This window comes from Marmota monax, unplaced genomic scaffold, assembly GCF_021218885.2.
Source record: "Marmota monax isolate L192 unplaced genomic scaffold, Marmota_monax_Labrador192_F-V1.1 WCK01_AAM20220418_F8-fsc01269, whole genome shotgun sequence".
Taxonomy (NCBI): domain Eukaryota; kingdom Metazoa; phylum Chordata; class Mammalia; order Rodentia; family Sciuridae; genus Marmota; species Marmota monax.
The window spans coordinates 1-22500 of record NW_026694813.1 but is presented as its reverse complement, the minus strand read 5'-3'; the positions used below and the strand labels follow the sequence as shown (position 1 = coordinate 22500).

At 43.0% G+C, this 22500-nt stretch overlaps 2 long non-coding RNA genes across 6 annotated transcripts in view; one reads left to right on the top strand and one right to left on the bottom strand.

The window, feature by feature from the left end:
* The window catches only part of LOC124080086 (uncharacterized), a 37671-nt gene extending 15194 nt beyond the window's left edge, over positions 1 to 22477 (bottom strand). For 2 of the 5 annotated variants that reach the window (XR_009225075.1, XR_009225073.1), the window contains exons 1-9: positions 22020 to 22477; positions 18295 to 18411; positions 16701 to 16778; positions 15040 to 15110; positions 13821 to 13986; positions 5224 to 5309; positions 4235 to 4557; positions 1870 to 1952; positions 59 to 140 (exon numbers count right to left, since the gene is read on the bottom strand). This is a non-coding gene — a long non-coding RNA (uncharacterized LOC124080086). Of the gene's footprint in view, positions 1 to 58; positions 141 to 1864; positions 1953 to 4234; positions 4582 to 5223; positions 5310 to 13820; positions 13987 to 15039; positions 15111 to 16700; positions 16779 to 18294; positions 18412 to 22019 lie in introns of all 5 variants that reach the window. The other 3 variants (XR_009225076.1, XR_009225074.1, XR_009225072.1) reach the window with 3 other exon arrangements.
* On the top strand, positions 8766 to 12059 carry LOC124080088 (uncharacterized). Its single transcript, XR_006847585.1, has 2 exons — positions 8766 to 9050; positions 11857 to 12059. It is a non-coding gene; the product is annotated as an uncharacterized LOC124080088 (long non-coding RNA).
* Positions 22478 to 22500: the final 23 nt, after the last annotated feature.

Genomic DNA, 22500 nt, shown 5'->3' with positions numbered 1-22500 from the left:
ACATCATATAACATCAAGGAATTGCAAATTAAAACAACAAGGAGATACCACTACACACCTGTCAGAATGGTCAAAATCCGGGTCACTAATACTGCCCAAAGCTGGCGAGGATGGGGAGCAACAGGAACCCTCAGGGATTGCTGTTGGGAATGCAAACATTGCTACAACTTTCGAAGGCAGTTTGGCAATTTCTTAGGAAACTAAATACTCATATACCTCATGATCCAGCAACTACACTCCCAAAGGAGTTGATAACTTTTGTCTACACAAAAACCTATTCACAAATAATTACAGCAGCTCCATTTGTAATGGCCCAAACTTGGAAGCAGCCAAGTTGTCCTTCAGTAAACAAACAGCGGTACATTCGGATAATGGGATATTCAGCACTAAAGATAAATGAGTTATCAAACCACAAAAATATAGGGAGGAATCTCAAATGTGTATAGCTAAATGAAAGAAGTCAATCTGAAAGGCCCACATATTGTACAATTCCAACTGTCTGACTGGAAAAGGCAAAAACCACAGGTTGCCAAGGATTTGGGGGTGTGGGAGAGAGATGAATAGGGAAACTAGCATGTCATCAAGGCAGGGAAACTAATCCATTTGACACTGCAATGGTTGACATACATCATTGTCAAAATTCATGGTACAAACAACAGCGGGAGTGACCTGGATGTAAATGACTGACTTCAGCTAATAATAACATAGCAATGAATAGTATTCATCAATTATAAGAAATGTACCACACCAAGGCAAGATGTTAATAATTGGGGAAATCGGAGGAGGGCTGTGAGGGAGTATATGGGAACTCTCTGTACTTTCCGCTCATTTTTTAATCTTAAGTCTAAAATTTTTTTTGTTAAGAGTAGTAATTTTTTAAAAAATTAATTCTATCACCTTGGATGTTTGACTTTTCTTCACCCTCATTTTAGTTTCCTTGTCTTTGAAATGAGGGGCTTTAGTGATGTGACCCTATGTGTCCTCAAATAGGGAAAAGCCATGTGGGTCCTTCAGTATAAAGGCAAATAAACCTGTCCCACTCCCCCACCACCACTGCCAATAGCTCTGAAAGCTCTAGTATTATAATTAGCCTTGTCCCTGTTCAATCATTCAGGTGGTCTTCATGGAACCAACATTATCTGAATGTCCACCTTAATCCCCCCCGCAGCAATGGATGCTGGAGACAGAGTGACCACAGTCCCAGTTTGCCCAGCCTGAAGGACATCTTCCTCAGACAAGTTTCAGAGCTAAAACCAGGAAGACCCCAGGCCTAGGGATCAAGTCACAGTCCCCCATAAGGGGTTAGATGTAATATAAGCACTATTGTCAAAACACCATGAAGTAGTGACAAGGAAGAATGATTTTCCCAGAAGACAGAGAATCTGAATTAAGTCCTGGGGAGCACGCAGAAGCCCCCCATGAATATACTGGAGACGGGGGAGAAAGAAAGTTCACCCAGAGAGCACACCTGTGAAAATGTCCTCATTCATAGGTGCTGCAGGGAGAACGCAGGCTTTGGGGACTGGGAACAGGCAGATGTGCACAGCATCCACCCATCCAAAAGCAATCCAAAGCCAGGCCCACTCCCAACCCCCTCTGTCCCTTGGCCCAGGCCTTGGAGTACTGCTGAAGCCTGTCACACATGCAGAGACTGGTGCCATTTCAAATTCTCCATCTCCAACCTCAGCTGAGCCCTCGATGGTTGGCTGCTTATAAATCATTTCTCGTTTCTCAGTTTCCTTTCCCCCTTTACAAACTCTTGCTAACCTGGTCAAACCTATCCCACACCCCCTCCACACACACACACACCCTCAGCAGATGGCAATCTTCCTCAGTTCCCACCAGCCTCCCTGCCCTCTGCAACCTCACCACCGGCTCCTTCCTTCCATCCTTTTGCATAGAAGCTGTGGGTCTGCCGCTGCCTCACCAGATGTGGGTTCCTTGACCTTGACCTGTAAAAAATAAGTCACTTTTCTTTATAAACTACCTAGTTCTATCCACCCCTTCACTTCTTCTCTCCCCACACCCTACACCTAGGTGATCCCAGCTGCTCACCCGGCTTGAACTATTATCTCTATGCTGAAGATTCTCCAGTATATTATAGGTATTGTCACTTCAATGAGTCCATTTCAATCTGTTGTCAATATGTTGTTAATGTGAATGATAGTGAAAATATATAAATGTGATTTTATTTAAAAAAAAAAAAAGATTCTCCAGTATAAATATATAAATATTGAGAGCTCAGTCACATCTCTCCTCTGAGCATTGGCGGGAATATCTGACAGCTCCACTTAGAGGTCCCACAGGAGCCTCCTGAGGTGCCTTTCCTACCTCAATCCCCCTGTCTGAGCATCTGCTCCCCGCTCACCTCGAGGAAGGGAAGGGGGATGTATCTAGACCACTTATTTGTACCACGGAACCCTGACCCTTTCTTCAGTCCTGCTGTACCTCTGCCCCAGGCACAGTAATGATAAGACCTGCACCACCGCTGCTTGGAGCAGACAGAGGAGTCTGAATCTCTCTTTTGAAAATTTGAGTTGACAAACTGAAATCAGAAGGTGGGAGACCCTCCTTCCCTGCACAGTTCCTAACATGATGCTGGCACTCAGTAACGGCTGACGGTCCTGATTTCCTCCCCAAACCATATTCTTCTCCAGTTGCCTAAGCCAAAGTTCCCACTGCATTTTTACCCTCCCCCCTCACTCTGTGTATCCAGTCCTCCACGGGAACAACCTCCCAACTGATCCTCATTCTCTCCACATGTAGCCAGAGTATTCCTTCTCCAGCAGAAATCTCACTGGATCACTCTTTTAAAGGACCACCTGCGTTTCCCCCCACATATTTTGCCTTCCATAAAACATGAAAGCCCTCTCCCGACTCCCAAGACCCTCTGTGAACCAGCTTCGGCCCGCATCAGCATTCTTCATTTCACATGTCAATTTACACCTCACTCCGCCCTTTCCTAACACCCAACTCTCTTCCAGCCGCCCCCCTCCCCCCGCCCGGGCTTTTGCATATGCTCTTTCCCCCTGCCTGAACCATTCTTCCTCTGCCCCTTTCTGACTGTATTCTTCTTTTTTTAAAAAATTAATTAATCTATTTTAATTAGGTAGATATGACAGCAGAATGCATTTTGATTCACTGGACACAACTGCAGCACAACTTTACATTTCTATGGTTGTGCAAGATATAGTGTCACACCATATATGCAGTCATACATGTACCTAGGGTAATGATGTCTATCTCATTTCACCATCTTTCCTGCCCCCATGCACCCTCCCTACCCTCCCTCCCCTTTGCCCAATCAAAGTTCCTCCATTTTCCCCATGCCTTACTCCTCCCTCTTATGGATCAGCATCCACTTATCAGAAAGAACATTCAGCCTTTGGTTTGGGGGGATTGGCTTACTCCACTTGGCATGATATTCTCCAACTCCATTCGTTTACCTGTAAATGCCATAGTTTTATTCTCTTTTAATGCTTCATAATATTCCATTGTGTGTATATACCACAGTTTTCTTATCCATTCATCTATTGAAGGGCATCTAGGTTACTTCCACAGTTTAGCTATTGTGAATTGAGCTGCTATGAACATTGATGTGACTGCATTAGTATTGTATGTTGATTTTTAAGTCCTTTGGGTTATAGACCAAGGAGTGGGATAGCTGGGTCAAATGGTAGTTCCATTCCAAGTTTTCTAAGGACCCTCCATACTGATTTCCAGATTGCTTGCACCAATTTGCTGTCCCACCAGAAAAGTATGAGTGTGCCCTTTCGCCCACATCCTCACCAACACTTAATGTTGTTTGTATTCTTGATAACTGCCATCCTGACTGGCATGAGATGAAATCTTAGAGTTTCGATTTGCATTTCTCTAATTACTAGAAATGTTGGACATTTTTCATATATTTGTTGAACGAGTGTGTATCTTCTTCTGAGACGTCTCTGTTCAATTCCTTAGCCCATTTATTGATTAGGTTGTTTGTTTTTTTGTTGTTAAGTTTTTTGAGTTCTTTATATATCCTGGAGATTAGTGCCCTATCTGACGTATATGTGGCAAAAATTTGCTCCCAAAATGTAAGCTCTCTGCTCACCTCATTGATCATATACTTCTTGCTCATTCTTCAGGTATATCCTTAACTGTCACTTCCTAGGGACCACTTCCCAGTGCTGCTGGCAGGATGAGTTGCCCTCCTGTGGACCCAGGTGCACCCTTCATCACTCTTGACACTCACCTGCCACGCTCTGTCATTTAGCTCCCTCCGAACTGGTCTGGCTTCCAGTTCTGGATCCCACTTTCCATTTGACTGCATTTCTCTGTCATAACCTTGACGCTTGTGAAGGGTATCAGCCAGTTATTTTGTAGAATGACCCATTGTTTGCATTTGTCTGATGTTTACTCATGATTAGATGAAGGTCATGCCAAGAACACCACAGCAGAGATAGTGCATCCTCCTTGGGGTACCATGGCATGCTGTCGACAGACTGGTAATGGAAACTGACCAGTTGGTGAAGTGGTGGCTGCCAGGTTTCTCCTCTGTAAAATTATTGGGCTTCCCTTTGAAATAAATGAATAAATATCCTGTAGGACAATAATTTGAGACAATGCAAATGTCCTATTTCACTTCACATTGTCACCCTTTTCTTAGCTTCTCGATGATTCTTAGCAGATGGACTCATGAATATTATTCTATTTTATCTAGTCTATTACTGGTTTATTTTTTTATTTTTTTAGCTATAGGTGGACACAACATCTTCATTTTATTGTTATGTGGTGCTGAGGATTGAACCCTGCGCCCCATGCATGGTAGGTGAGCGCACTACCTCTGAGCCACAACCCCAGCCCCTTTATTACTGGTTATAATCTCTATCACTAGAGTATGTTTTTTTCCTTTTCTTTTTCTTCCCCACTCCCCACCTCTATTGGTACTAGGGATTGACTTGGGGTTGCTCTAGCACTGAGCTACATCCCCAGCCCTTTTTACTTTTTAGTTTGAGACAAGTTCTTGCTAAGTTGCCCAGGCTGTCCTCGAACTTGTGATCCTCCTGCCTCAGCTCCCCGAGGAACTGTGGTTACAGGCATGCATGCTGTACCTAGCTTCATTAATTATTTTATTACTCAAATTGTCTCAGCTTTGAGAGAATTTATTATTCATAGAAATCATAATCAATCTCATTATTCAAGTAGTTAAACAGAGCTCGGAGCAGTGACCATGGTACACACCTGTGGTCCCAGCTACTCAGGAGGCTGAGGCAGGAGGATCCCCTGATTCCACAAGTTCAAGGCCAGCCTGGGTAATGCAGTGAGACCTTGTTTCAGGAAAAAAAAAAGTACATTAACATTCATATTATCAATAAAGCAAATAAAGAAACCAACTTTAAACCACAAATTCTACTGTTCTTGGTCATTTAGGAGAAGTGATTCTTCAAAGATGAGTAGGTGCTTCCTGGCCAAAGCAGGGTGGGCTTTCCAGGTAGAAGTTGGGCACTGATGTGTGAAGCAGCCTGGTGCCTCTGAATGCCGCACTGCTTGGGTGAGTGAGCCATGGGTGTGCGTATACAAGAGAGTCAGGCAAGACGTTAAATCTGGAGAGGGGACAGGGGCCAAGTCCTAGCCTGCAGGTGACCAGAAGCAGCTGATGGATTTTAAGTAGAGGAATAGCATGTTGGATTTTTGTGATTTTTAAAAATTCTTTCTGGCTCCACAAGAGGGAGGGATGCAGGAGGGGTGCCAGGCTGTAGGCAGGACAGTGAGCTGGGAGATGAGCGTGGGCAGCAGTGGGAATGGAGAGGAGGAGGCAGACATGGAGACATGAAGGAGGGGGCATCAGAGTGCTCAGTGACCCAATATGGGGTGTAAGAGAAAGAGGGACAGAGAGGAGTCCAGGACGATGCCCAGGACGAGCCAGATAGTGGAGTCCTTCCTGGGAAAAAGAAATACAGGAAAAGGAGGGGAAGGTGAGCTCAGCTTTGGGCATGACTTGCCTCCGCTCTTGAAGTCATCTTCTGCTCCCTTTCCACTGGGCGATTCTTGCCATCTCTGCACAGCCATTTGCATTAGAGATGGAGACGTCCGGGAGGAAGCTGGAAATCTGAGTCTAGTGTTGATGGGTAAGGTTTAGACTGAGGATGTAGTTTTCTGAGTCATGAAAGGACAACATCCTTCACATAGAGGGCCAAGGACCAAGGATGATCCCTGGCAACAGCAGTGGGAAAGAGGTCCCAGTGGGAAAGAGGGGGAGGGGAAAAGTCAGAGCTGAAAGAGAGGAGGTGCCTGCACAAGTGAGGAAGAGCCCCTCCCACTCAGTCCTCAGCTGTGTGGGTGACCTCCCCCACCACAAATCAGAGAGCCCATCCGCCTCTATTCTTTTGCTCTTTTTCCAGAATTCCTCTGAACCCCACCAGGGTCAGTTGTTTATGGTGGAAACCTGGGAGTTTCCCTCAACACACCCCCATGATGGCTGGCCCCCCCATTACCCAGCCCTGTGGATTTCACCTCCTAAGCATCTCTCCCACCACATACACTCTCCTCTCTCCCTCTCCTATCTCCAGGGCCCCTTCTGTTCTGTCACTCTCATCTCTAGAATAATAAAAATTCAGACAAAACTGGGTATTCCATTTTATGTTCCAAAAGAGACTAGGTGTCTCTTAAATGTTCCGCATGCTCTGCACTGCTCCTTCCCAGTACCGAGCACAGACATTAACTCAAACTAAATCCATTTTTCTCCTCTTAAAAACAAGTTTGCTTTTCTTGAAGTTCCATCAGAGCAGGACTGTAACTGTCTATTTCTCCAGTCACCCAGCTCTGACATGCCATGGGGCCTCAGCAGGCATTTATTGAATGAATAAAGGTTGAGCTGTCTCCATGAGGTAGAAAAATTCCTTCAATTTTTAAAAGTTTTTGTTTGGAAATCATGTCACGCTATTAGAAAAATTGCAAAAGTAAAAATAGTTCCAAGAGCACTCGTGTAAAAAGCACCTTTTTCCAGATTCACCAATTCACATGGACCCCACTCGCTTTATCTCTTGCTCACTCTAACAACTTTGGAGGTTTCTAGTTGTATATGATTGCATATTATGTGTAAATTCTTTCTGAACCATTTGAGGGTAAATGACAGACCTCTTGGTCCTTCATGCTTAAGTGCTCACTGTGCATTTCCTAACGTGGGGATATTATCTTACATGACCACAGTATACTTATCAGTTACAAAAATTTACCATTGAAACAGCCCTTTTATCTAATCTACTGTTTGTATTCCAATTTTGGCAACTGACCCAAAACAGTCCTTGATAACATTTTTTTCTCCCTCAACACAGGTTCCAGTCTAGGGTCTGGTATTGCTTTGAGTTGTCATGTCTCATTAGCTTCCTGTAATCTGCAGCAGCACTTTCAAATAGAAATATTATTTGACACACAACACAAGTCACATTTTTAATTTAAAAATTTCCAGTAGCTACATTTAAAAAAGTAAAAAAAGAAACAAGTGAATTTAATTTTAGCTATATGTATCTATATATTTATGTTTTATTTTTTTTTTTGGTACTGGATATGGAACCCAGGGGAAGTTTACCACTGAGTGATATGCCCAGACCACACCCCCCATTCCCCTCCCCCGCTTTTTTTGAGACAGGATCTCACTGAGTTGCTGAGACTCTCACTAAGTTGCCCAAGCTGACCTCAAACCTGTGATCTTCCTGCCTCAGCCTCCCAAGTCACTGGGACTACAGGCATGTACCACTGTGCTTAGCCAACTATATATATTCTTTAACAACATCTCAAACATATTATTTCAACACAGAATCAATATGTAAATTATTAATTATCTACTTTACATATTTCTTTGAAATCCAGCATGTACTTTATACTTCTGGCACAACTTAGTCTCATTAGACAAATTCTGTGTGCTTAATAGCAGTATGTAGCCAGTGGCTACCATGTTGGGCTGTGCAGATTTGGAATATTTCTACAGTCCTTCCCTTTCTTCTATATATTTTTTTAAAAGAATATAGTCCTCCCTCTTTTTATAGTGAATCAGTTTTTTCTCACTGTGGTTTTCTAGTGATTCCTCATGTTCAGATTCTCATTGATCTACTAAATATGAGGTGTGGCCTTTTCAGGACATCTCAGCTAAAAGGACCCAAGAGCCACCTGTCCCTTATTGCTGATGATAGTTTTGATCACTTAGTCAAACTGTTGTCTTATTTCTCCTTTATATAATTATTCCTTTTCTTTGCAATTTTTTAAGTGAAAAGACTGAGATTTGTGAAAATGACTTGCCCAGCTTTATACAAATGGTAAGTGACAGAACTGGGATCCGAGTGCCTGCTTATCTTGCCACCATAATGGCTTTATCAGTTGGACAATGTTGATTAGTGCTGGCCTGGGCCATGGAGCATGCTAATAATTTATTAAGTTTAGTGCCATGAAAAGAAGAGTGAGCTGTTTTACCCTTTAAGGCTCACCGCTGGGGAACAGGGCCAAGCACCACTTAATAACTTGCTGCCCCTTCAAGTCTATATTCTTGAAATATTTTCTTAATATTCTTTGGCTCAACAGGAAAGCTTCTAGAAATTTGAACTACAAATATACTCACACATACATAGATTAACATTTGCACAGCCCATTGTGCTATTAATTGTAAGAGCAAAAGGGTAGACCCATTAATGTACATCGATAGGGAACTGGTTTAATGAATCATAATATTAGGAAGCTTGAATGAACTAAAAAGTCCCTCTCTATTTCCGATTCTGCTCAGTCTCAGCTGGTGGGGTGCTGAGTGGCTGGATGGAGTTAGGATTCAGCCAGTGGCCAGCCCAGGCTGTCTTTGGTAAGAGTGAGTGCTGTTCCTCCGTACCTCAGCTGTTCCTCCGTACCTCAGCAGCGATGATGACCTAACCTCTCATGAGTGATGATGACCAAGTCTCTTATGAGCCTCCTCCAAAAGTAGTCCAAACAGCCAGCAAGTTAAACCCAGAAGAGGAGCACCGGACCAGCTGCACACTCAGGAAGTCCCTGGCTATGGAAAAAACGATACTTCCTGGACCTTGTAGGTAATTCTGCCAGAGACCACAGGAGCCATCAGAGGACGTGAGGAAAGGCACAGACCCAGAATATCTTTGCACTTCTCCCTAGATGCCACTCAGACAAAGTTAGACTGGGCTCTGGAATCCACTAAAATGTGTAGGGTCAAGTGTCCCCTTGAGAGGTTACTTTGGCCACTGTGAAAGGGCCATATTGGGGGTAGGGGGAAGTACCATGCACACACTCTCCTTTTTCAGTGACATTTAAGACTCCATTGTCTTTGTGCTAACTTTAGCAGTTTACAATCATGGCAGCTCTTGTCACCAGGAATTCTTCCTTGAGACACCTTTCTTTCACAACTTGAAACCTTCTAACATCTGCTTCTTTCTGGGCACTGGTTAGGCATTTGGGGCACCATCCCACAGTGACAGCGACCATTGCTTTTTGTGCAGTAGCTTTCACCTGTTAGACCTGTGTCCTGAGGAGCATTTCTCCCTTGTCCCCATTTTTTCCCTTGATAGAATCATGAGCTAAAGTTGTATTGATGATCCAGAAATCTGTGACCCTTGGGATGTTACAAGGACCAATTTCTTGGTGTGAACTTCTAAAGGTGCTCTTTTCATAGATTTTGGGAAATATCAGCATTTAAAATATCATTTAAGCTCAATGGTGTACACCTGTAATCCCAGCTGCTTGGGAGGCTGAGACGGAAGGATCTCGAGTTCAAAGCCAGCCTCAGCAAAAGCAAGGCGCTAAGCAATTCAGTGAGACCTGTCTCTAAATAAAATACAAAATAGGGCTGGGGATGTGGCTTGGTGGTCAAATGCCCATGAGTTCAATCCCCAGTACCAAATATATATATATGATTTATTTCTGTCACATCTTTTTCTGCAATGGAGAGATATTGCTCCTGTGTTTTATTTCTCTTGAGCATCTGTTTTTTTTTTAAGGAAGGTTCAGTCTTGTATCTGTTTAATCTATTGTTTAAGTGGGTCCATTTATTTCCTATAAAATCAGTTGTTTTTTGCTTTTCTATAATTGTTTTCTGAACGTAATCCTTGAGTTTGTTTGTTTGTTTTTTTTAATAAGATTTTCCATAGTGAGAAATATAGTCATTAACCCCGAGTCTGTTAAAAGTAGTCACTGGTCAGACAAACCTTACTGGGTTGGAAAATCCTATCCAGAGATCTCCTTCCATCAACCCGTCATTGACCCTAGGCCTGGACTTGCTTTCTTTTCATCCTGCCTGGCTGCACTTCAATATATCTCATCTTTCCTGTGTTTTCTTTGAGAGACCAAATTCCACAAATTTCTCAGGTATTCCCTTCGGCATAGGCATTTCCTGGGTCACAAGAAGGTTCACACAATGATTTGAGTATTTTACACTGATCTTTCTAAGTCTATCCAAATTTCTGTAACCACTTTGTATTACATGCTTGAAGGGGTGGTTGCCAAGAGTTCTCACAATGCACTCTTGGTCAGCAGCCCTTTTCTGGGCAGATCTAAGAGGAATCTTCTCAGATTTTCCTGGATCCTGCAAAAAGTCATTCCAGTCTGCGTTTTTGTGAAAGTTCACTTCTCTCCTTCCATTGGACTTTGCTGGAATTCAAACACTGTTTCTGTTATAGACTTATCTAAAATAGGTCCCTCATTTCTATTTCCTTCTTTAATAGTAATTAGCCTTGGGTTTTCAGTAATATTGATCTATTTCTCTGCCACAAACTTAGAAGATGTCATGCTCTTTATGATGATGAATCCCCTTCTTCTTCCTTCTTCTCCTTTTATTTTCCTTCTCTGTCTCCTCCTCCTCCTCCCCCTCCCCTTCCCCTCTCCTCGTCCTCCTCCTCCTTCTTCTTCTTCTTCATTTTTTTTAACCTTTGTAAAATCTATTCTTTCATGGTTTAAACCACAATTTGGGCCTCCGATATTTAAAGCCATAATTAGATTTTATATTAGTAACAAATCTAGAGTCATTTTGAAATCACATGGTGGACATTTCTCCTGAACCTCTAGCTGACTTGCAGGAATTAAGTTAGTTCCCCTACAGTTCCTACTCTTGGTCCTGAGGACAGTTTAAAGCAGCATTAGAGAAGAATAGAATTTTGAGGAAGTTTATCTTATACAGCTTAAAGATACCTGCCACTAACACTCTAAAAAGTCACTGCTATTTGGAAAAACATCCCAAACCTCAATTTCTAGTCCTGGCCTCCTGGCTCAGGGACAAAGATTGCAGCAAAAATTGTCCTCAGTCCCTGACACCTAAAAAGCCCATATACTGAGATGCTCTTGTTTCGCTTCAATCAAATCCTTGCCTGTGCTACTTTTGCCTCCTAAGTCCATCTGAGAGGGTCCCAGCCTGTCGCTATGCCTGTGTGAAATAGCCCCTTTCTGGTAGACAAGAGGGCCTTCAGCTGCAGTGACCCACCAAGGTGAGAGTCCCATGTGGCCCATGCTAACCAAATCCTAAAGGTGCCTACCCAGGCCATACCCATTAAAAGCAAACTGTGTTGTGAAACACTGAGAATGAATGATATGCAACTATCCATGCCAATATGGATGACCTAATAAGTACAGTATTGAGTGAAAGAAGCCAGACACAGAGTTTATGTGGCATGATTGCATTTATGTAAATCACAAAAGCAAACAAGAACAATCCTTATGCTATCAGAGGTCAGGATATTAGTTGGCAGGTTGTGATTACCCACGAGAAGCCTTCCAGGGTGCTGGTGATGTTTTATTTCTTGACTGGGTGCTGTTTACATAAGAATATTCTGGTTGTAAAAATTCATCAAACTAAAAAAATTTTTTTTTAAATTCATCAAACTGTCTACACAGAGACACAAAGGAAGAAACACAGAGAAGGCCATGTAAAGACACAGAGAAGGGAATACTGCTGCCACAGACCAAGAAATGAGGAACCACCAGAAGAAACTGGAAGATGCAAGGAAGGGGGCCTCCGGTTGGTCCTGCCAACACTTTGATTTCAGACTTCCAGCCTCCAGAACTGTAAAAGAATAAATTTCTGTTGTCTAAGCCAATCAGTTTGTGGCAATTTGTTATGCTACACCAAGAAAACCAACAGAGAGGGCCAAATATATAATATCCCCCCTTTTTCCTATTCTAGTTCTAAACCGAGACATCAATGGCAGGTCAGATGCATACCAAAATTCTGCTTTGATTACTGATAATATTATATTAGATGGCCTGATTTAAATCTTGCCAAATCTCCTTGCTAATAACTGCCAGAGGATTGAACTTATTCCTCTAGATTACAGAGCTAGAAAAGTGCTAGAGCCTGCTCTGAAATGCTTACTGCTTGGCCCAGAGCAGATGAGGTCACGTTTTCTTCAGATGTTCTATAGGAGATGTGGGTGCTTCCTGCAGGAGTGGGGTGAAGAAGATTTCCATTACCCTGAGCAGTTCTGCTCCGGCCCTGCACTTGCCTATCCCCATTCATCAAGAGATAAACAGTTTATATCCACCCTCCTTAGACAGCCAATTAGGGGGTGCTAGTTATTACTTGAATATGTCCCTTTTGGGTTTGACATGCGTAAAAATCCATGGAGTGGCTTATCAGAGCATTCTAATCATGTGTACTGTTGTCCTTAAGAAGCACTATTGCTACAAGAAATTTCTATTTTTTGCTATATGTCATTAGTGTTCTAAGACTCCCCCGCAGCTGTTTGCCTGGCCTGCCACCTGCTGCATTGTGGAAACCAGTGAGGGATCTTCTTTTCACGATTATGCAATCAACTGTCAATCTGTAGGCCAGAGAACAGGCTGGATGTCACTTCCTGTATGGAACAGTTACCTGCAACAGGGATTCTCACTTCTAATCTTACTAAAGCCACCAGTCCCAGAAAGCATGACAATTAGCAGGTGAAGGTCACCCTTGGCTTAGCAGCTCCACGTGGTTCACCACCATCCCCAGTGGATGTTATTGCTGCAAGATCCGGGACAACCCATCCTGAACAGTATTCCAACTGCAAGAATCATTTATTCCTCTCGCTACTGCATCCCACTTCTGTCAACTAATTGTCTGGGCAACAAATGATCTGTTCAACTAATCTTCCTTGGGGTATAGTGTTATTGTCTTTCTCAAGGATTTTAGCCAGCTATTGTGAGTTAAAAGAACTTTGTTTCTTTTTTGACAGTACTAGGGATTGAGCCCAGGTATGCTCTACCTCTGAGATACATCACCACTCCTTTTTATTTTTTATTTTGAGACAGAGTCTCTATAAGTTGCCCAGACTGGCCTCCAACTTGTAATCCTCCTGCCTCAGCCTCTGGAGTTGCTGAGATTGTAGGCATGAGCTACCACACCTGGCTAGAAAGAAGTTCATCTGTGTCTCAGATAATGTATAGTGAGGGTGAGCACCAACTCTGCCGTGCTTGAAACTGGGGCCCATCAGAGCAATTGTCACTGTAAAGTGTGAAGTTCTCCATAGGAAGTTCCACTTTTCACTGCAGAGACACATCATGGGAGAGAGATTAGAAGAGACAGGTATAGTTTTAGCCACCAGAATAAGGAATTTATACCTCATCCTGCAGGTGGGAGGGAGCCCTGAGGAGCCCTTATCTAAGGGGGTGGCATGGTCTTTTTTTCTGCACTGTGTGGTGTAGGATGGAACAGAGGTGGCAAGTTCAGATTGAAAGCTATAGTGTGGTTCATGAGAGAAAACAAGGCTCTGAAATAAGGCAAGATTAGTGGAGATGGAGAGGAGGGGAAGGACATAAGAATGTACAGCAGATGGAATAATCTCATGGTTGGGGAGGAAAGATGGAGCATTGCTTATTACCTGCTGCTCACCACTGTTGACAAGAGGAACCGCAGGCAGGTCCCCGACTCCCAACCTGCACCTTCTCCACATGCACCAACACTCTTCGAGGATGTTTGTACCTGCCGTCTGTCAAGGCTCCGGGCTGGGTCTCTTTTCCCATCTCTGCTCCCACATCACATCTCTCCTAATTCACAAAATAAAAGTCCATCTCTCCTCCCTCCTGGAATCTCATAATAGTATGTTGCTCCTTTGCATGAGTGAAAGCCTCAGGAGTCATCCAAAAAGGAATACAGTTTCCAAAATCAATGTCAGTAAAACCTCTAATCAAGGTTGAGACTTCCCTTTCTGTCAAGCACAAAGCTCAGCCTTAAAAATAGGGGAGTTGGGCCCCTGGTGGACTGTTCTCCATTCAGTTGGACAGTCATGCATCCTATAATGGCATTTCCATCTGTAATAGACAGTCTATATGACAGCATTCCTAGAAGATGACAGAGATTCCTAGCACCTGGCCATCGTGAAGATGTAATTCAAGCATTACTTACACGGTTGTAGAAATGCTGGTATAAATAAACCAACTGTTCTGTCATGTAAAAATATAGCACATACAACTGTGTATAGTATGTCATACTTGATAATGATAACTTTCAACAACTATGTTATAGGTTTCTGTATTTACATGTTGTACTTTTTATCATTATTTTATTTTATTTTTGCCTAGTGAGGATTGAACCCAGGGGCACTTTACCAAGGAACTATATGCACCTGCCATTTTAATTTGTTTTGAGACAGGGTCTTGTCAAGTTGCTGAGGCTGTCCTTGAACTTGCACTCCTCCTGCCTTAGCCTTCTGAGTCACTGGGATTACAGGCATGTGCTACCACGTCTGGCTTCTATCATCATTTTAGAGTTGTGCTCCTACTACTAACAAATGAAAAGTTTACTGTAAACATTGTGCTGTGTTAAGCCCGCAGTGGCCTCATCCATCTGCTGTTTATCCTGTCTCTGATTGCATCTTGCCAAGTGACAGACCTGTGCTGTCTAAGTTTGTGTAAGTACCCTCTGTGATGTTCACACAATGACCTGATCAACTCATGCTGCAATCCTCAAAATGTGTCCCATCATTAAGTGACAAATGCCTCTACTGATTGGAATGGGAGCGATAGCAATTTTCCATCCCACTGTAGCAAAAGTTTGTGTGGTTGGGGCTGGGGATGTGGCTCAAGCGGTAGCACGCTCACCTGGCATGCATACGGCCTAGGTTCGATCCTCAGCACCGCATACAAAGAAAGATGTTTGTGTCCGCCGAAAACTAAAAAATAAATATTAAAAAAAAAAAGTTTGTGTGGCTCCTGAGAGACTGTGCTACGCGGGACAGAGTCTAGAGAGCCTCCATTTTTTAATCGTGACAAACACAGGGCAAGTCTCCTTGCCATTTCTTTCTTTCTTGTTTCTGACTATCTAGAAATTAGGATTCAGAAGTGGCGAAGCTGTTAAAAGGATTTCCATTAACACATTTCCTTGAACTGAGCAGGGAAAGCAGACTGTCTCTGACAGAAGTCCAATTTGGCCAATTGGTTATTCATTAAATATTTTCCACGAATTAAATGTGATTAATCTGTGCCACCAAGGTTCTGATAAAATATATATTTAAAGCAATTGATGAAATAAAAGCATCTTAATACAAAGATATATTGAATTTAATAAATATTTCTATCTCCCTAGATTTTCTAAGGACATCTGGCTAAATAAGCTGCCTTTAAATGACAGAGTAGCTATAGTAAAATTAAAAGCCATTAAACACGGCTGGGTAAAGCCTTCATATCTGAATTTCCAGAAATTGAAAAGAATATACTATGACCTGAATAACAAATCCATAGTAAGTTGAGTGGGTTTTATTTCTTTGTTATCAACAAATTGAAGGAGCACTCAGATCATCAATGTATCATCAAGTGGCAAAAAACAGTTTTGATAATGTATCACCATGTATCTTTGAGCAAATAATCAACAAATTGTGGCATTGCCATAATCAAACTCTTGTCATCTATTTTTTATGTGAGCATAATTTCCATAAAAACAAAAAATGAGAATGGAATTGATGTTGAATCATGTAAGCATTATTTATTCATGGATATATGGGTTAATTGAAAATGCATTTCCATTAAAATTTATCCTTTATTTAATAATTATTCACAAAAATATGTGCATTGTGTAAAGTCAGGGAAATTTAATTTTAATACATTTGTAGCAGAGAAACATAAGAGAATAATCAATAAAATATTTTCAGTCAGAAAAATATAACCCAATAAAATTATGTGGGGTTCGAGGACATAAAAACAAAGTAAAGTAAAAAAATGCATGTGAAGCTTTCAATTTTCAAGATCTTATACATGAATTTAATTATTCATTCATTCATTTCTTTCTCTCTCTCTTTTTTTTTTTTTTTTGCCATACTAGAGATAAAATGTCAGGCAAGCTCTTGGATGAGGATTCAAATCAAAAAAGCTACATTCCATCTGATGAATTATAAAGTGATTAACCTGATATATTTCAAACTGAGTATGTTCATAATATATGAATGACTAACAGGTATTACATAACAAAGGCTCAACCTCACTAGTCGTAAGGGAGATAGAAGTTAAAGCCACAACAGGGTATCACCTCACACCTGTGAGAATGGCTGTTATCAACAAAATAAGCCATTCAAGTATTACAAGGAGTGGACATAAGGAAACCCTTGTATATTGTCGATGGGAATGTAAATTAATGCAGCCATTGTGGAAAACTATATGAATATTCCTCAAAAACCTAAAAGCAAAATTACTTTATGATTCAGTGATCCCATTTCTGGGTATTTACCTGACAGATCTGAAATTAGTATGTGAAAGAGATGTCTACACACCTGTCTCCATTGTAGCCCAGTTCACCACAGCCAGGAGTCAACTTCAGTGTCCGTGCATGGATAAAGAAGATGTGGTGCCTATACACAGTGGAATACCAACAGACACAGAAAGGGAGAAATTGTGTCATTTGTGATAACATGGAAAGAACTGGAGGACATGATGCTAAGCAAAATAAGCCAAACAAGACAAATACTGTGTGGTCTCGCTTAAATGTAGAATATAAAACAATTCAATTTGTAGAAGCAGAGAGTAGAATATTACCAGAGCCTGGGCAGAAGGAGGTCAGGGGAATGGTAAGATGATCACCAAAGGGTATAAAGTCTTAGGAGGCATAAGTTTGATTTTTTAGACCTATTGCATAGAGTGATCAACATAGGTAAGTGGGTATTGTACATATCAATGTCTCTAAGAAAGTAAATCTCAAATGTTTCCGAGATAAATTTTATGAGGTGATAGTTAATTAGCATAATTTAGTCATTCTACATTTCATTAAAACACATGGCATCATTTTGTATCCCGAAAATACATGATTATAAATTGCCAATATATAATAAAAATGTTAATAAAGTGTCAATGGCAAAAATTACATCGTTTGCAACAAGCTCCCAGTTGGTCCCCAGAACATGAAACGCCACCGCGCTTCCCATCTCTCTTGGTTTCCCCCTTTCCCTCACTTTCTCATCCTTTCCCAGTTAATGCTTTCATTGCCACTTCCCTTTCCCTCTGATCTGTCATCGTTGTCACTGGCTAGGTAACAACTATTGCAGCTGCTTTTCTGCAGAGAATGGAATGGGTGTCATCCTCTCCTCTCACTCCACCCCTCTCCTAGCTCCTCCTCTCTTCGCTCTTCCTAGTCTGACTCGGGGTTCCCCGCAGTGCGTGCCCCCCAGTCCCTGGGCACCCTCCCGCTCCCCCAGTCCCGCCCTCCTTGATCCAGCCTGGGCGCTGCGCTCTGCGTCCTCCACCACCAGGCGCCTGGGGGACAGACAGTCGCGGACATAGCGCGCGACGGGGGCCTCGCCTTCCGCCTGGGGGAGAGCTGGAAGGTGGACCCTGATCTCCCACATCACTATTATGTAATTCCAGCCCCGGCCAAGCAAAGCCTGGCCCTTCCCGCTCCGCATACATTTCAGTCTCCTCTTGCCTTTCATCCGCGGAGGAGCCAGGGAGGGAGAGGATGTGACCTCATCTGCGAGGCATCTGAGCCCAGGGGTGCCCCAGGGCTCCCACCCAGGCGGGCCCCCCCATCCTGGCTCCCAGTGTCCCTCTTTCCATCAAAGGAGGGACGCAGTGGACAGCCAGAGGACTTAGTTTGGAGGGAAGGGACACTACATCTCTGAGAAAGGGGCAGATGGGAGAGGAAGTGAACTTGGCTAGACGTTCACTTTATGTAAAACATTCCCCAAACTGGAATCCCATGCACAGAGCTCCACACATACACCCGCTCAGGCATGGCTCAGACGCATGCCGGAAACCCCCACCCCCACCCCTAACTCACTCCTGCCCCAATATAATCGAAAGGCATGAATTAAGGCTAAAGCGTTTTCTTCTCTATTTTCTCTTGGTAGCACTATCTCCCGGAACCACAGACACCTGAATCCCAGAGCTGCCGTAACAGAATGGGACAGAAGGCCTGAAGAACTCCATCTTGAGAGCCGGCAGCCTGCTCTGGAACTGGTAGCATGGGCTAAGCATGACCAGACAGTAATCCTAGGAAAAAAAAAAAAAAAAAAAGTCTCTAAGTTGTGTCTGAATTCCCTACAATGAAGCTAAATTCCTTTGGGATCTTCAGGTCTCCAGTCTTCCAGGATTCTTGCTTTAAATCCAAGTACCTCGGGGTAGAGAGATGTATAGGATACCCCCCACACACACACACACACACCCCAGCCCCCTAGGAAATGGGAGAAGATGCAAGAGCGGAGCTGGTGAGGCTCAGAAAGAGCAGGGGGTAAATGGCTCTGTCCCCCTCCAAATCATTCCCCTGGGGGGCATGTGCCTGCAAGCCAGGAGCCAGCCCCCAAGTTATACAGGAAGATTGGTGGGCACCTCCTTCCCTGCTTCTCCTCAGGGCCACCCCTCTCTGGGCTACTGGTTCAATGCCCCTGGCCTTGGGATCTCCTCTCTAAGAATTCTGTACAAAGCTTTATTCTGTCCTGTGTGTGCTTTGTGCACATCAGAGTCACCCAGCCATCGATTAATAGAAAATAATAAATATAGCCCAGTTTGCTCCCTCTCAAATACTTTCAATCCCTCTTCCTTGCACCCATACATTCCCTGTGTCCCACCATCTACCCCGTGTCCTCCTCATCCTTCAGGTCTCTATCGAAGAGGCCTTTTCCAGCCACTTTGTCTAAAGTTGCTCTCCCTAGTATCTGTTATCTAACCCTATTTATTTTCCTCCAAGAAATTTTATTATTTAATTTGATTTTGTCTGTTTATTTGTTCACTTATTCATTATCAAGAGTGTTACACACACACACACACACACACAGCTCATAGGAGTGTGAGTTCCACAAACAGAGATTTTGCCAGATTCACCATTTATACAACCCTAGAATGGGACTGGTACCTTGGAGATAATACTTGTTGAATTAAAGTCACTGGGGTCTGGGGATGTGGCTCAAGCGGTAACGCGCTCGCCTGGCATGGGTGAGGCGCTGGGTTCTATCCTCAGCACCACATAAAAAAAATAAAATAAAGATGTTGTGTCCACTGAAAACTGAAAAATAAATATTAAAAAATTCTCTCTCTTTCTCTCTCTCTCTCTCAAATAAGATAAAATAAAAAATAAAGACACTGAAGGAAGACATGCTGGACATTGGTGACCCCTCATGCCCTCTGCAGCTTTCTATGTTAAAGCTTTTCACACTCAACTATTACATATAACATAAGCATCATTAACACATAAGGTATATATATAATGGTATGTGCATATAATAAATAAATATGTAACACATAATTATTGGACCACACTGCAAGCTACTTGTGCATGTTCCCTGAGACCTCTCTTGGACTCAGCTTCAGCCCAGCACCTGGGTAAAAGTAAATGTGCTCAAGAGTTTATTGGCTTGTTTGTTGACTATTATGGGGAGGAAAGTAGTTAGACTTATATTTGTACAGCTCTTACCAAGAGACTGCTAAGTTTTTCCACCCCATATGGTTCCACAACTCTAAAAAGTAAGCCTAGACTAGCACTACCCCTACTTTACAGATGAGCAAACTAAGTCTTGCAAATTGTTGAGTGATTTCTCCAGGGCAAGAATTAGTAAGAAAGGAGCTTGGAAATGTCCCATAATAACCAGAACTGCCTGTTTGTTCTTTCAGTTTTATAGACTTTGCTCTGTGTGTTTTGAAACTCTGCTAACATAAGTCCTTTAACATGATACAGACCGGATGGACTTGAGCTGCCTCCCTTCTGGGCTCTTCTTCCAGCTCTGTGTTATACTGGGTTTGTCTATCCTATGTTTTGCTCCTGCATTTCTTTTTTTTTTTTTTTTTTTTCGGTACCAGGCATTGAACTCAGGGGCACTCAACCACCGAGCCACACTCCCAGCCCTATTTTGTATTTTATGTAGACACAGAGTCTCACTGAGTTGCCCAGCACCTTGTTAGTTACTGAAGTTGGCTTTGAACTCTCGATCCTCCTGCCTCAGCCTCCCGAGACGCTGGGATTACAAGCATGCACCACTGCACCCAGCTCCACATTTCTTCTTAATAGCTTTTCCTGATTTCTTATGTCCTGTTCCTAGCACAGTGCCTGATGCCTCTTAGGCACATGTCTACTGCTAATTGACTTGGTTCTCCCTATCAGAGAGAGCACAAGGACTGCAACCAGAAATGCAGGACAAACCAAGACTCAGGAAGTCCTCTGCCACCTGAGCTAGGTGAGCACTTCACATATGAGGGTTGGATAAGTCAGCTTTTGCTAACACAGAGGGGTATGGAGGTTACAAATATTTCATTCCAGGCTCCACTTTTAGTTTCCCTTTGCTACCTTAGAACCTGCCTTCTCTCCTCTCTGGAGCAATCATCAGTCCTCCAGTATGGAAAAGGCTTTTTGCTTTGTATTTCAAAACCCTGTAAAGAGGACCCTAGGACTCAAGAGCAACGCCCCTAGGAAAGTAACGAAAAGAATAAAGCTCAAGGAAAAGCAGGAGCTGGCAGGGCAGAGAGGAGTGAATCAGAGTATTGCAACAGAAGGACCATGATGGCAACGTTGACTTCATATTCCGCATCATGTCACAGAGGTGACAGGGAGCAGGAGCCTGGAAATCGAGAGCTGATACTCAGCCAAAGGGACCACCAGCATGCAGCTTCAACATGTCACGGCCAGGCAAGAATGGCAGGAGGAGGGTGTTCAAGTCTATTCCAATTTTTTAAAAGAATCTGAAAACCTGGATTTTTATGAGAAATTCCCTAATTTTAAATGTCGGCCTGACTTAAAAAAAAAATAAAGTGTATGTGCCAAATAAAACACACCTGTGGGTTTTAATGGGCCAATGGGTAGCCAATTTGAAAGCCCTGTGTTAGAGTGGATACAAAGTGTGGAATGGAAAGAGACCAGCAAGGTGCAAAGGTGAAGGCCAGAGAATGAGGAAAGTTTCAAGGCTTATTAAGGAAACCAACTGGCAATGAAAGGACTTCAAATCCGATCAGGTTTCTGTCTTAGGAGGACCATTCTGATGGCAGCAAGGAGAATCAATGGGCAGGGATCAGCAGTGTAGGTAGGAAGACCAGTTTTAAAAAAGATATTGATAATAAAGGTGAGATTGTACAATGGCCTGGTCTCAGATGGTAGCAATGGGGCTAGATAGAAATAGATGCAGTTGAGAGAAATTCCAGATTTAGAATCACAGGACCTTGTATTTGATCTACTGTAAAACGTAAGGGGGTAAAAGGAACCAGCTAGAATGATGTGCGGATTTCTGGATCAGACAACTGAGTGGGTGTTAGTGGCATTTAACAAGCTAATGAACACAAAAAGGAGAAACAGTTTTGGAGGGAAAGTGAGTGACTTTTTGATCAGGTGGAAGTTAGAGACATACACATGGAAATTTCTAGTGGGCAATTAATTGGATTTCAATGAAAGAAACCTGTGTTGAAACTATAGATGTTGGGGGTCATTGGCAGGTCACACAAAGCTTCGAGATAGGCCGAGATCCCAAGGAAGAGTGTGCAGGTTGTGGATAAAAGAAAAGTTCTGGAGAGCGGTCCTTTTCAGGTTGGTTGCTCTCAGAGTAAAGGAAAGTCAGAAAAGAAGGAAGAAACCCAGCAGAGTGTGGTCTCAAGGAATCTCAGGACAGATGTCCAGGCACTACCTTGTGTGTAGACCACTGTGCCAAATGTCATAGAAATATCAAGGATGAGGACAGAAAAGTGTCCACTGAATCAGTGCCATGGAGGTCCGTAGTGACCCTGGTGAGCACACTTCCACTGACGTGGTTGGGATGACACCCAGCCTGCAGGAGCCTGAAGAAAACCAGATGCAGGTGTATCAAATCTCCCAAAGATGATGGCTGTGGAGAGAAAGAGAAAGGGAAGACCTAATGTTATGGTTTGGATATGAGGTGTCCCCAAAATCTCATGTGTGAGTCAAGCAAGAAGGTTTAGAGGAGAAATGATTGGGTTTCCTGATGGGAATAACCGAGTGGTTAATCCTGAAGACAGGCAGGGCGTGGCTGGAGGAGGTGGGTCCCTGGGGGCGTGCCTTTGGGTATATATTTTGTATCCGGAGAGTTGAAGTCTCTCCCTCTGCTTTCGATCATCATGGGAGCTGCTTCTCTCTGCCACACTCTTCTG